We start from the raw sequence: 11,187 nt of genomic DNA on the forward strand, positions 1-11,187 counted from the left end.
GCCCTCCTTAATGCCCAACATCTAGTCACCCCATCCCCCTATCCACTTCCTCTTCTGCAGCCCTTTGTTTCCCAGAGTTAGGAGTCTCTCATGGTTTGTCTCCTTCTCTAATTTTTCCTCACTCAATTTCCTTCCTTTCCCTTGTGGTCTTTGGCTTTAGTTAATGGCTTCAACTGTTACTTGTATGCACACATTATCAACATTTTGGATTTGTTGAATTTTATAGGTTGAAGTACATTTCTTTTTCCCCAAAAAGGCTTTATTACACATGGAGGGACGGGGTTCAATCCTTTTTGACTGCTACTTTCCTCATGGCTGCCAGGATGTTAGTTGAGCTACTCTCTCTTCCTCCGGGCACAGATTTATGTCCCCATCCTTTTCTTGATGAACCTGAGGGCCCGATTGCCCTTGGAAACCTTGAGCAATCCAATGGCTTGCTCCTTGTATGGGGGGGAAGCTGCATCTCCCTCACAAACTTGGTGTGCTTGGTGAGGCGCTGCGGCAGTGGCCATGCCTAGGCTTGCTCATGTTCAGTCACCTTGTGGCCCTTGTCGAGGCCCATGTCATGGGATAGCACAGAGCCATGGCTGCTGCTCCCTCATGGCTCCCATGATGGACTGAAATACACTTTTAATCTCCATTTTTAATAGTGAATAAAGAGTTTGTGACATGCCTAAGTCCATACAATTTAGAAGACCCAGAGAGGTTGATATCAAATCTTATAACTGCAGCCCTTATTCTCTCAACGTCGTCTTTTAAGGTTCAAATCATAATTCAAAAGCTCAAATGTTCAAGCAGATACTGTATTTATTTTTTTAATTTAAATTCGATTAGCCAACATATAAGTCTTTAGTCATTAGTTTCAGATGTAGAGTTCAGTAATTTATCAGCTGCATATGATCTCAACATTTTAATAACAGTATATATCACTTTCATGCTCCTAAAATCACTGCATTATCCTGCCTTGCTTCTTTCTTTAAATAAAGCCACCATTATACAGTAGACTTTAAGTCACAAATTTATCTTCAATTTTCCCTTCTAAATAAATTTTTGCTAATAACCTTTTTTACTTTATCATTTACCTCACCTATGTACTCTAATCTTCAAAGGACCTGAACACAACGGTACTATGCACTTCCTCCTTTTTCACTCTTCCCCTCCTGCTCTCTAGAATGCCTTCTTTTCTTCCTTACTTACCTTAAAATTAATCTCAAACATTTCTCATCCAGAAAGTTTTTAAGGCTACCCCAAACTTACAATTTCTTTATCTCTTCTCTCTTTATTTATAAATTGCTCTTTATCTTTATTTTTCTTTTTTTTTTTTTAAGTTATTTATTTATTTGAGAGAGAGAGAGGGAGAGAATGAGAACTAATGGTGGGGAGGGAGAAGGAGAAGCAAACTTCCCTATGAGCAGGGTCCCAAATGCAGGGCTGGATCCCAGGACCCTGCGATCACGACCTGAGCAGAAGGTAAATGCTTAACTGACTGAGCCACCCAGGTGCCCCATCTGTTTTTTTCTTAAGCCACTTACCTTCTTTGTATTTTGTGTATCTATCTTATTATTCTTACCTGTTGTGTTGGCAGATACCATGTTTACCATGTTTCACTTGTCTTTTTTTTTTTTAAGTTTTATTTATTCATGAGAGAGAGAGAGAGAGAGAGAGAGGCAGAGACACAGGCAGAGGGAGAAGCAGGCTCCATGCCGGAAGCCCAACGTGGGACTCGATCCTGGGACTCCAGGATCATGTCCTGGGCCAAAGGCAGGTGCCAAACCACTGAGTCACCCAGGGATCCCCTCACTTGTCTTTTTAATTTCTACATAGCAAAGTCATGGAATGGGTAATAATTTTTCAACAACTTTAATATAACTGTTAGAGAAACCTATAGGATGACTTTGCCATAAAACAGGGAATTACAGCCAAGTTTATTTTATTTTTAAAAAATATTTTATTTATTCATGAGAGACACACACACAGAGAGAGAGGCTGAGACACAGGCAGAGGGAGAAGCAGGCCCCATGCAGGGAGCCCGATGTGGGACTCAATCCTGGGTCTCCAGGATTCCACCCTGAGCTGAAGGCGGTGCTAAACCGCTGAGCCACCCGGGCTGCCCTACAGCCAAGTTTATATTTGACATGAGACACTAGAAATGAGTACGTCATCTACTTCTAACTATAACAATCATTATTTATTGCAGGTTTTAATCAAGTTATTTATCCGCAAGATTTTTTCCAAGAAAGTTTTTCTCTTTAATCTAGGGCACAGGATATTGGATAATTTGGACAGATACCCAGCAAAAATAGTTCTTACAAATGTTAAGTCTTTCAACTTACAGGACCAGGTACAAAGCCTGGGGTTTAAATGTACCATGAATCCTGAATTATCTTTTCAAAGAAGCTGTTCATCTACTTTAGAAAAGTTCAGGCTATTTCTTCCTCACTAATGCAGGTAATATATTGCAAATAATGGACACACAATCTTCTCCTAGTGAGATAGAATAAGGAATCCTGTACTCATCTCTGAACCCAGTGCCTTTAGCAAGCTGACACTGAGGAAGTGTGGCTTTGCTTTCCATACACACTTTACATGGAGTTCTGGGCAAAGAGAAATTTTCACTGTAATACTTTAGTATTTGAATAAGAAATACACTGTGATCTCATGCATTCACATGAAAATCATATACATGTGTCAAAATAGAGTGATTCTCTATTTATTATGATTGTGAAAGTTAATGACTTTCTCTGATCTTTTCCAAAATTACAGAGGCCAAATCCTGAACAGCCTCCACTTTGAGAGTTTAAATGGAATGTATATTAATCAGATTAAAGAAAGATTTTGACTTTTGAATTCTCTAATGCAAATTTATTTCTCCCCTTTTTCTTATGATTTTCTTCATCCATTATTTTGCTTTTTTATCTTTATCTAGCCTGAATAAATTAAAAAAATGAAATTATCTTTCTTCTTCCAAGCCCCAAGTTTAAATATTATGAATCTGGTGAATCCAGAAACACATGAGTTTAGATACCATGATTATGCCTTTTGTAAGAGCACTTGCTTTCTTGATGAAGAAATATGTCTATAGCTTATGGTTATTATGAAGACCATCTTTGTCTTTGGGTCAGATTGTCTTCAGTCACATATCAACTCTGATACTTACATACTATACAGCTTGGGGCAATTTGCCCTACCTTTCCAAATTCAGTTGATCATTCATAAAATTGCCATCATAATTTTCATCTCATCATGTTTTTGTGAGATTTAATTGAGATAATATAAAGTTCTTAACTTTGTTATGTAACATAGTAAATGCTTAAAAAAGCTATCTACTAAAATTATTAACAAGCAGGCAGTTCATTTCTGTAGTAAAACCAGGATGGATTAGTTTGTAAACTGGTTACATAATCAGATTATCCTGCTACCACTTCTGGTTAACACACATGCAGCATAGGTAAAGATTATTCCTAGACTTTTTGCTGTAATTAGTTGTGTATGTGGATCCTGGAAGTTTGTTATGTCAGGAGGAGTAAGTATGAGTTTACACGTTTCAGTGAAGAATTCTATAAAAGCTACTTCCTTCATCCCTATTATAACCTTCTCTCCCCTTGATATACCAGCAGTGGCAGTCAAAGGTTTCAGGTAAAATAAAATATTCTGGGATCCCTGGGTGGCGCAGCGGTTTAGTGCCTGCCTTTGGCCCAGGGCGCGATCCTGGAGGCCGGGATCAAATCCCATGTCGGGCTCTTGGTGCATGGAGCCTGCTTCTCCTTCTGCCTGTGTCTCTGCTTCTCTCTCACTCTGTGACTATCATAAATAAATAAATAATATTCCTATTTTTTTTAGTGTTCTCATAGTGTCTTCTGTAGAGCTCTGTTATCATATATTTTACATTGTAATTGGTTTTGTGATGTCTTTTTCAATAAAAATGGAAGGAATAAGAGAGGGAAGGAAGGATAGGAGGGTGAGAGGAAGGAAAGAATAGCAAGAACAAATTCAGAAACACTTTATATTTTCCTGGAATCTTTTACAGATGTTTGGAATTCTCCTTCTACTAAGAAATAGAATATTTATTCTCTTAAATTTAGATAGATGTTTGGAACTTTTTGTATTTGTATTAAGACTTTCCCTAATGTTCTTTAGGCATTATTTATATTGCAAGCATTTGTAATGCCTATAATTATTTATATGCATTATTCATAACTTTTCAAAACTATTGTATGCTCAATTCTTGCTTATTATTGACATTTTTTGTCTAATGGAATACTAACACTATCTGTATCTCTGTCTAAAAGATAAGGTATTTTGTGAGTTGTTTTATAATAGTAAATAATAATCATTTCAAATATACTAAATTATGTGATATAAAGGCAAGTTGACAGTGACCAAGAAGATGACAGCCAATATTTAGAAGAAAACTATAAATATAATAGGCTTCTAAAAGAGGAAAAAAAATAAAAGAGGAAAAATAGCACATAGTCATGCTATGATTTAGGTGAACTTAGCTTGTTTTATGACATGGCTTCTAAGATCTCTGGATATATTTTCTCAAAAGCTGACTTTCTTGAGAAACCTACTCATTTTTCTGTTAAAAAATGCCAATAGTGTGTTAAGCATAGTTGCAATTGAATAATAAAGTTAGTATCTCCATCCCAAGGAGACAATAATACTAAAATATGTTTTTCTTTATTTTTTAAAGGTTTATTCATTTATTTTGGAGAGAGAGAGAGAGAGAGAGAGAGAGAGCGCATGAGCAAGAGGGGCAGAGAGAGAGGGAGAGAGATTTCAAGCAGACTCCATCCTGAGGGGAGAGCCTGACGTGGGGCTCTATCTCATGACCTGAACCAAAACCAAGAGTCAGACAATTAACCAACTGTACCACCTAGGTGCCCATGTTTTTCTTTAAATGTCAATTACTCTTAAAATAAGAGAAGATTAATACTACAAAAAAATTAAAGCAAAGCAGAACAAAATAATAGAAGATTTTTAAAAACTTTTAATTAACCTTATTTTAACAATGGAGTAAATGAGACTGAACATCATTCCTCTGCTGTTCTTACACCAAAATATCATAACCTGATTTTAATTACGACAAAACATCAGACAGGCCTAAATTGAGGAACATTGTACAAAATCAATAATGAGTACTCTAAAATATCAAGTTCATGAAAGGAAAGGGGAGAGAAAGCAAAATCACACATTGGAGAAGAGCAAAGAGAAGTAACAGATACAACATGGGGTATAAGCTATGATCTTGAGGAAGAAAACATGGAAAAACATAGTAGAGAAAAAAAGTCATAGTAAAAAGAAATGGATGGAATTTGAATAAAATATGCAGTGTAGTTAATAGCATAGTAACAATGTTAATTTCCTGGTTTTATAGTTGTATTATGGCTATATATGGTATTAACATTAGGGAAATCTGACTGGAGGATATACAGGAATTCTCTACCATTTTGCAACTTTTCTCTAACTCTAAATTTAATTTAAAACATAAAGTTTAAAAAATTTGCTAACTTTTCCCAGCTCCATAATTTGAATAGAAGAGTTTTGATTAGAACCCAAGTCCCTAGTTTTCTTTTCCCCACAGCACACTACATCTCCATCAAAGTGGATATCTTTCTGTTTAGTTAACAAAGCAAGTAAATTTCTGTATTTCATTTTATATTACCCTGAAATATTTGCAACTTGCTTAAATAAATGTTCTAATTTTAATATTTTAATAATATTAATGGACTATAAGCAGAAAAGAATCCCTAAACAAGTAATGAATTAAGTTAAATCAACCAGTTGAATTGTTCTTTAGAAATACTACCAGTCAAATCTGTCTAATTAGCAAGAGGACTCATATATAAATTTGGATTAGATATTAATACGAATGGATTATTAACCATGTCCTATCAAGGCATATTTGGTGTTAAAATACCCTTAAAAAAATCCCTGATGTGCAACTACCAGAGGAGAGAAATTGTGGGAAAATGTCAAATTCTACTAAACCTATATATAAATCCATGGATTAAGATGAAAGTACACATGGAACGAGGTTTTCTGAAAGAAAGGTCTAAATGAAATGTAGCCTGAGGCTTAGAAACTTCTACATTGAGGATCTAATGACATCCAGGAAATAAAAACCTTCCTAAGTAAGAGTGAGGTAAATTAACAACAACAACAAAAGACTATTAGAGCATGAATTTGAGCTCAAATAGCTCACAAATAATCTAGGCAGTAAATATTTTTGAAACTTGTTACAAATCAGGCATTTTATTTTGCCTCAACATTGATGCCAATTTGCCTCTACAACCTTGGGCAATTAATTATTTTAGTCCTTGAATACCTAAAAATAGGATAATCACCTTTAAAATTTGTATCATTATGTTACATTTTGAGTTTTTGAAAAGTGGTTAATGTGTGGAAACATTTTAAGTTCTTGGAAGGAAAGCATAAATACTTTCTTTGTCCCTGTTCTTCACAGAAAGAAGTTTTTTTCATTAGCTGGGAAAAGCAAAAAAAAAAAAAAAAAAAAAAAAAAAAAAAAAACCCACAAAGAATAAAAAACAAAAAGCATGATGTATACACACACTGTGTTTGAGTTTTGAGAAATAGAGTCTACCAGGTAAAAAGAAATCTGAAAATACTCTTCAGGATACCAAATTGGAAGAACAGAATTCCTTCACGTATTTCCTCTTATCAAATAATAAAATGATATAATAAATGGAAAGTGAGGGTATAAATTCTTTATTCAGAATTCCTGTCTTTGATCTCAGAGATCCTTTATAAGTAAAATGACCAAGCTGAAAATACTGGTAAGCACTCGGAATACCTTTAAACCATGATAGTCCTTGTGAACTCATCGGCAACATCTGTGTGTGCTTTTGTGCCCCAGTAACATTATTAAAACAGTAAGTGAAAAATTGAAAGACCACAATAATGGTCCTAGAGGACATAGAAAACATGGCCTTTAATAGAAGAAGGATTTTTACAAACAAGCTGATTTCACTCAGGATCTCTTGGGTTGTCATGTTTTTCTCTCTAGGGAGGAGTGTGATCTTCTCAGAGAGAGGCAGAAACAAAACTGAAATCTCTTGCCCATGTGTTTTGAAACACATTAACTTTCCACTGTGAGGACAGTGCTTGAGCCACAGCATAAGTATACCTATAGCTTCCAAATTGGACTTAATAGATCCCCAAATCCAAGGAATATACATCTTTATATATTTTAGTTCAACAGATGAACAGCTATTAGTTCTGGCAGAGAATTTGACTCCCCTGTAACTTCATGAAAAACATGATACCCTGGGTTCTTTTAGTGTTAAAATGCTAGCCAGGTTCACTTGTGGTCTTTTTTCTCTATTTCAGTAAATTATGTCTTTCTGTGATATCATGGGAGATTTGGCATTAAAAGGCATCTCTAAACAAAATCCTTTTGGTGGGGAAGAATGTCAACAAACACAAACTTAGGGAAGGAAGTGATTATTGATGACAAATTACTGTTCTGTAGGAACAAGCAGCCATTCAGTGAGAACTGAATGCAGCTCAGGTTGCCTGATGCGTTTGTGGGCCTTCTCTGTCTCTCATGTTGATCCAAAATTCTGTATCAAATTTGAAGTCCAAGTAGAAGTCTATAGAGAATTACTCAAGTCACAAGGTGAATTTTTAAAACATGCATTTTCTGGATGCAAACTTACTTATGACCACTTTTCTTGTATTGGAACAGAGCTTTCTCCTATAAGAGTACATCCACCATTCTTTTTGTCTTCTTTCTTAACATATTTTTAGTAAGATGAGCAATTTGCTTATCTAAATTAGCAAAAAATATTGATAATAACTCCACCTCTGAACTTCTTAATTTTCACATCAATAGCCATTAACTCATATATGAAACCACTGTATGCTCCTGGACCAGCAGCACTGACATAATCTTTGAGTTTATTAGAAACTCCAGGGAACCCTGGGTGGCGCAGCGGTTTGGCGCCTGCCTTTGGCCCAGGGCGCGATCCTGGAGACCCGGGATCGAATCCCACGTCGGGCTCCCGGTGCATGGAGCCTGCTTCTCCCTCTGCCTGTGTCTCTGCCTCTCTCTCTCTCTCTGTCTCTCTGTTACTATCATAAATAAATAAAAATTAAAAAAAAAAAAAAAAGAAACTCCGTCTCATGCCCCACCCCTACTCTACTGAGTCTGCATTTTCATAAGATCCTGAGGTAATCTCTTGTAAATTAAAGTTTGGAAGCACTACCTTATTTTATTAGATGGGCAGATGTATGCTTTTCACTTCACAATTGGTAGTTGCAATCGTCCTCCAATTCTGACAAATTGGAAGCTGAGTTATTATGTATATGATATATGTATATGTACAGCTGTGTTCCTAAGGCTTATAATTTAGAAACATATCAGAGATACTTATGTGAAAATTAAGGCTCCAATTGGATGTATACATATCGTACTTTAATTTTTAAAAAGATTTTATTTATTTTAGAGAGATAGCACACTTGAGTTGGGGGAGGGGCATAGGGAGAAGGAGAGAATCTCAAGCAGACTCTGTGTTGAGTGGGGAGCCCAATGTGGGGCTTGATCTCACGACCTTGAGATTGTGACCTGAGTCAAAATCAAGAGTCGAACGTTTAATGGATTAAGCCATCCAGGCACCCATTTATGCTTTAAGTATTTTACATGTATAAGTATGTAAAAGTTATCAGGGATTTCCTGTTGTCAGAAACAAGCTTATTGTTAAATTTTTAATTTTAGTTCCAGTGTAGTTAACATAGTGTTATATTTTGGATTTACAATACAGTGATTCAACAATTCCATATATCATTACTCAGTGCTTATCATGATAAGTGTACTCTTAATTTCACCCATGTCATCTGATATGCTTTACTTTAAACAAGTACCCTCAGTTAAAGTTAAACTACAATTATTATAGATTATTACCACCGAATTGAAGGATTATATAATCTGTTCTCTACAGATTGTAACATAGGGTAAAGCCAACATCATCTACTTTATGCCAGATACTATAATTAACTAAAAATTGAGCAGAATAAAATGCGGACTATAAGCATGTCTGTGCATTCCTTCAGGGCAGGACATGCCTCAAGATATCAGCTAAATACTAGGGATATAACAATAAATAATACATGGTGGATTCTAAATAAATATTTGTTGAATAAATGATTATGCCCAATGTAACTCTATTTTCTTAGATCACAAGGTGAGGAAATGCCTTTCCCTCTAAGTCCTATTCTGATGGAATCATCTTGAACTCCTGGGCCTGTCCTTCCTCTGTAGGATCCTTGATTTCCATTATCTTTCACCTCTCCCATGCATAACACTATAAATTCATGAGGCAGTATTTCAGTATGCAATTGTGACTGACTTTCCTACTACCATTCAGAAGAAAACAAGAAATTGCTCCTGGGATTTGACATGGTATCATCTCTCTTTACATTGACACAGGTATTGTTGCAACTGAGGAGACAGAGGGCCTTCTTAATAGATTTATTCACTTTTTTTAGTCTCCCAAATGAACAGCAATGTTTCAGCCTTAGAGCCTTCTCTTGAATAATTTGAGAAATTGAGACATATAGCAAAAGCATTCAGTCAATAAATATGTATACAATACCCATAATACTTAAAGTTGTTTTTAGGTCGCTTTTGGGGAATATTGGACATGAATGAGAACAAACATGATATGACAGATGGTGCTAAGCAATTAGAAGGAAATATATAAACAAAGAGATGTGATGGAAATAAAGTGGTTGTGGAAGGCTATTTTAGGTCAGGATGACTATTGAAGATCCCTTCAGGAGGTAGTGATGTTTGGGGCTCATAGAGGTAGAAACCAGAAAATTGAATGTAGGGGAAGTGTGAGGGAAAGAATCAGGAGTGGTATGTACGTTTTTTTTTTTTTTTTTTTTTTTTTAAGATTTTATTTATTTATTCATGAGAGACAGAGAGAGAGACACACAGGCAGAGGGAGAAGCAGGCTCCATGCAGGGAGCCTGACGTGGGACTCGATCCCGGGTGTCCAGGATCAGGCCCTGGGCTGAAGGCAGCGTTAAACCACTGAGCCACCCGGGCTGCCTGGTATGTAGGTTTTTAACAACTATCTGGTCTGTTTTGTGATTCACTGAGACAGTGGATTCACAATAAAAATGAATGAGTAAACAAATAAATGAATGAAATTGTTAATGAAAAAGTTAATGAACCTATGAAAGTTTTTGTGTATCTGGGTATGAGAATATTGAGTGATACTCTCACATCACAGTGTCCCCTATAGTGCTATTCCTTACAAGTTCTACCAGGATGGAGTCAAAGCACATTGATTCTTTCCTTCTTCAAGATGAGTTCCCCCTACCACCACCTCAGCCTGAGGCATTCTCCAAGAGGCTGGTAGTGACCGTATCTTCTTCCTGTATCAATTCCATAACCTTGCATTCATTCTAATGGGCACAACTAGTTCTGACAATCCTGAAGGTGGGTATGTGGAGACATTTTTTAGGATAGTTATTTTACAAGATAGTACTTGAAAAGTTGGTTTAAAATGTATGAGAAATGTCTCACAAATTTAATAACAGCAACACATTGTTGGTTCTATGAGCACATATGGAGCCAAGATGCTCTTCATCCCCACCATCTCTCATGCTGAGTTCTCCATATGGACCGACATGTATTGATTTCAGAGTTAGAGGTAGCTGTGTGCTCATGTCCTGAGGTCCGTGAATAGAATACAAAAGCTTAGTCCTTAACTTGCAGGGAACGATAGGATGTGTCATGGAAAAGTGGTGTGAAATTATGTGAATTATAGTTTTTCAAGACACCAGAGGAAAGAACCAAATTCAGGGTCACAGTGTTTTTCTTTTCTCTAAGTACAATTGTGTTTGAATGTCTTTGATTCTTATGATCTCTTAACATCATTGTCCTATCAGTTTTTGCATATTTGATATTAAAGATTATTTTCTCAATTATGCTGATGATTCTTAAAGTTGAACCCATATAACAATCATATGCTATATCATTAATTGATGAGAATTTTTTGCATAAGATGATTTAATTGCTCTTTGATTAGGAAACATAAATCAGCTGTGGAGTTGTCAGAGCTTGGAATCAATGACTTAATTTTAAAAATATATATATATATATACTACCCAATACTTAAAGTATGCAGCTCACATGTGGCATTACTCTTAAAATGT

At 35.8% G+C, this 11,187-nt stretch overlaps 1 pseudogene; it reads right to left on the reverse strand.

Moving 5' to 3' along the window:
- Positions 1-283: 283 nt before the first annotated feature.
- LOC100683058 lies at positions 284-585 on the reverse strand (annotated as a pseudogene).
- Positions 586-11,187: the final 10,602 nt, after the last annotated feature.

This window comes from Canis lupus, chromosome 33, assembly GCF_011100685.1.
Source record: "Canis lupus familiaris isolate Mischka breed German Shepherd chromosome 33, alternate assembly UU_Cfam_GSD_1.0, whole genome shotgun sequence".
Classification (NCBI taxonomy): domain Eukaryota; kingdom Metazoa; phylum Chordata; class Mammalia; order Carnivora; family Canidae; genus Canis; species Canis lupus.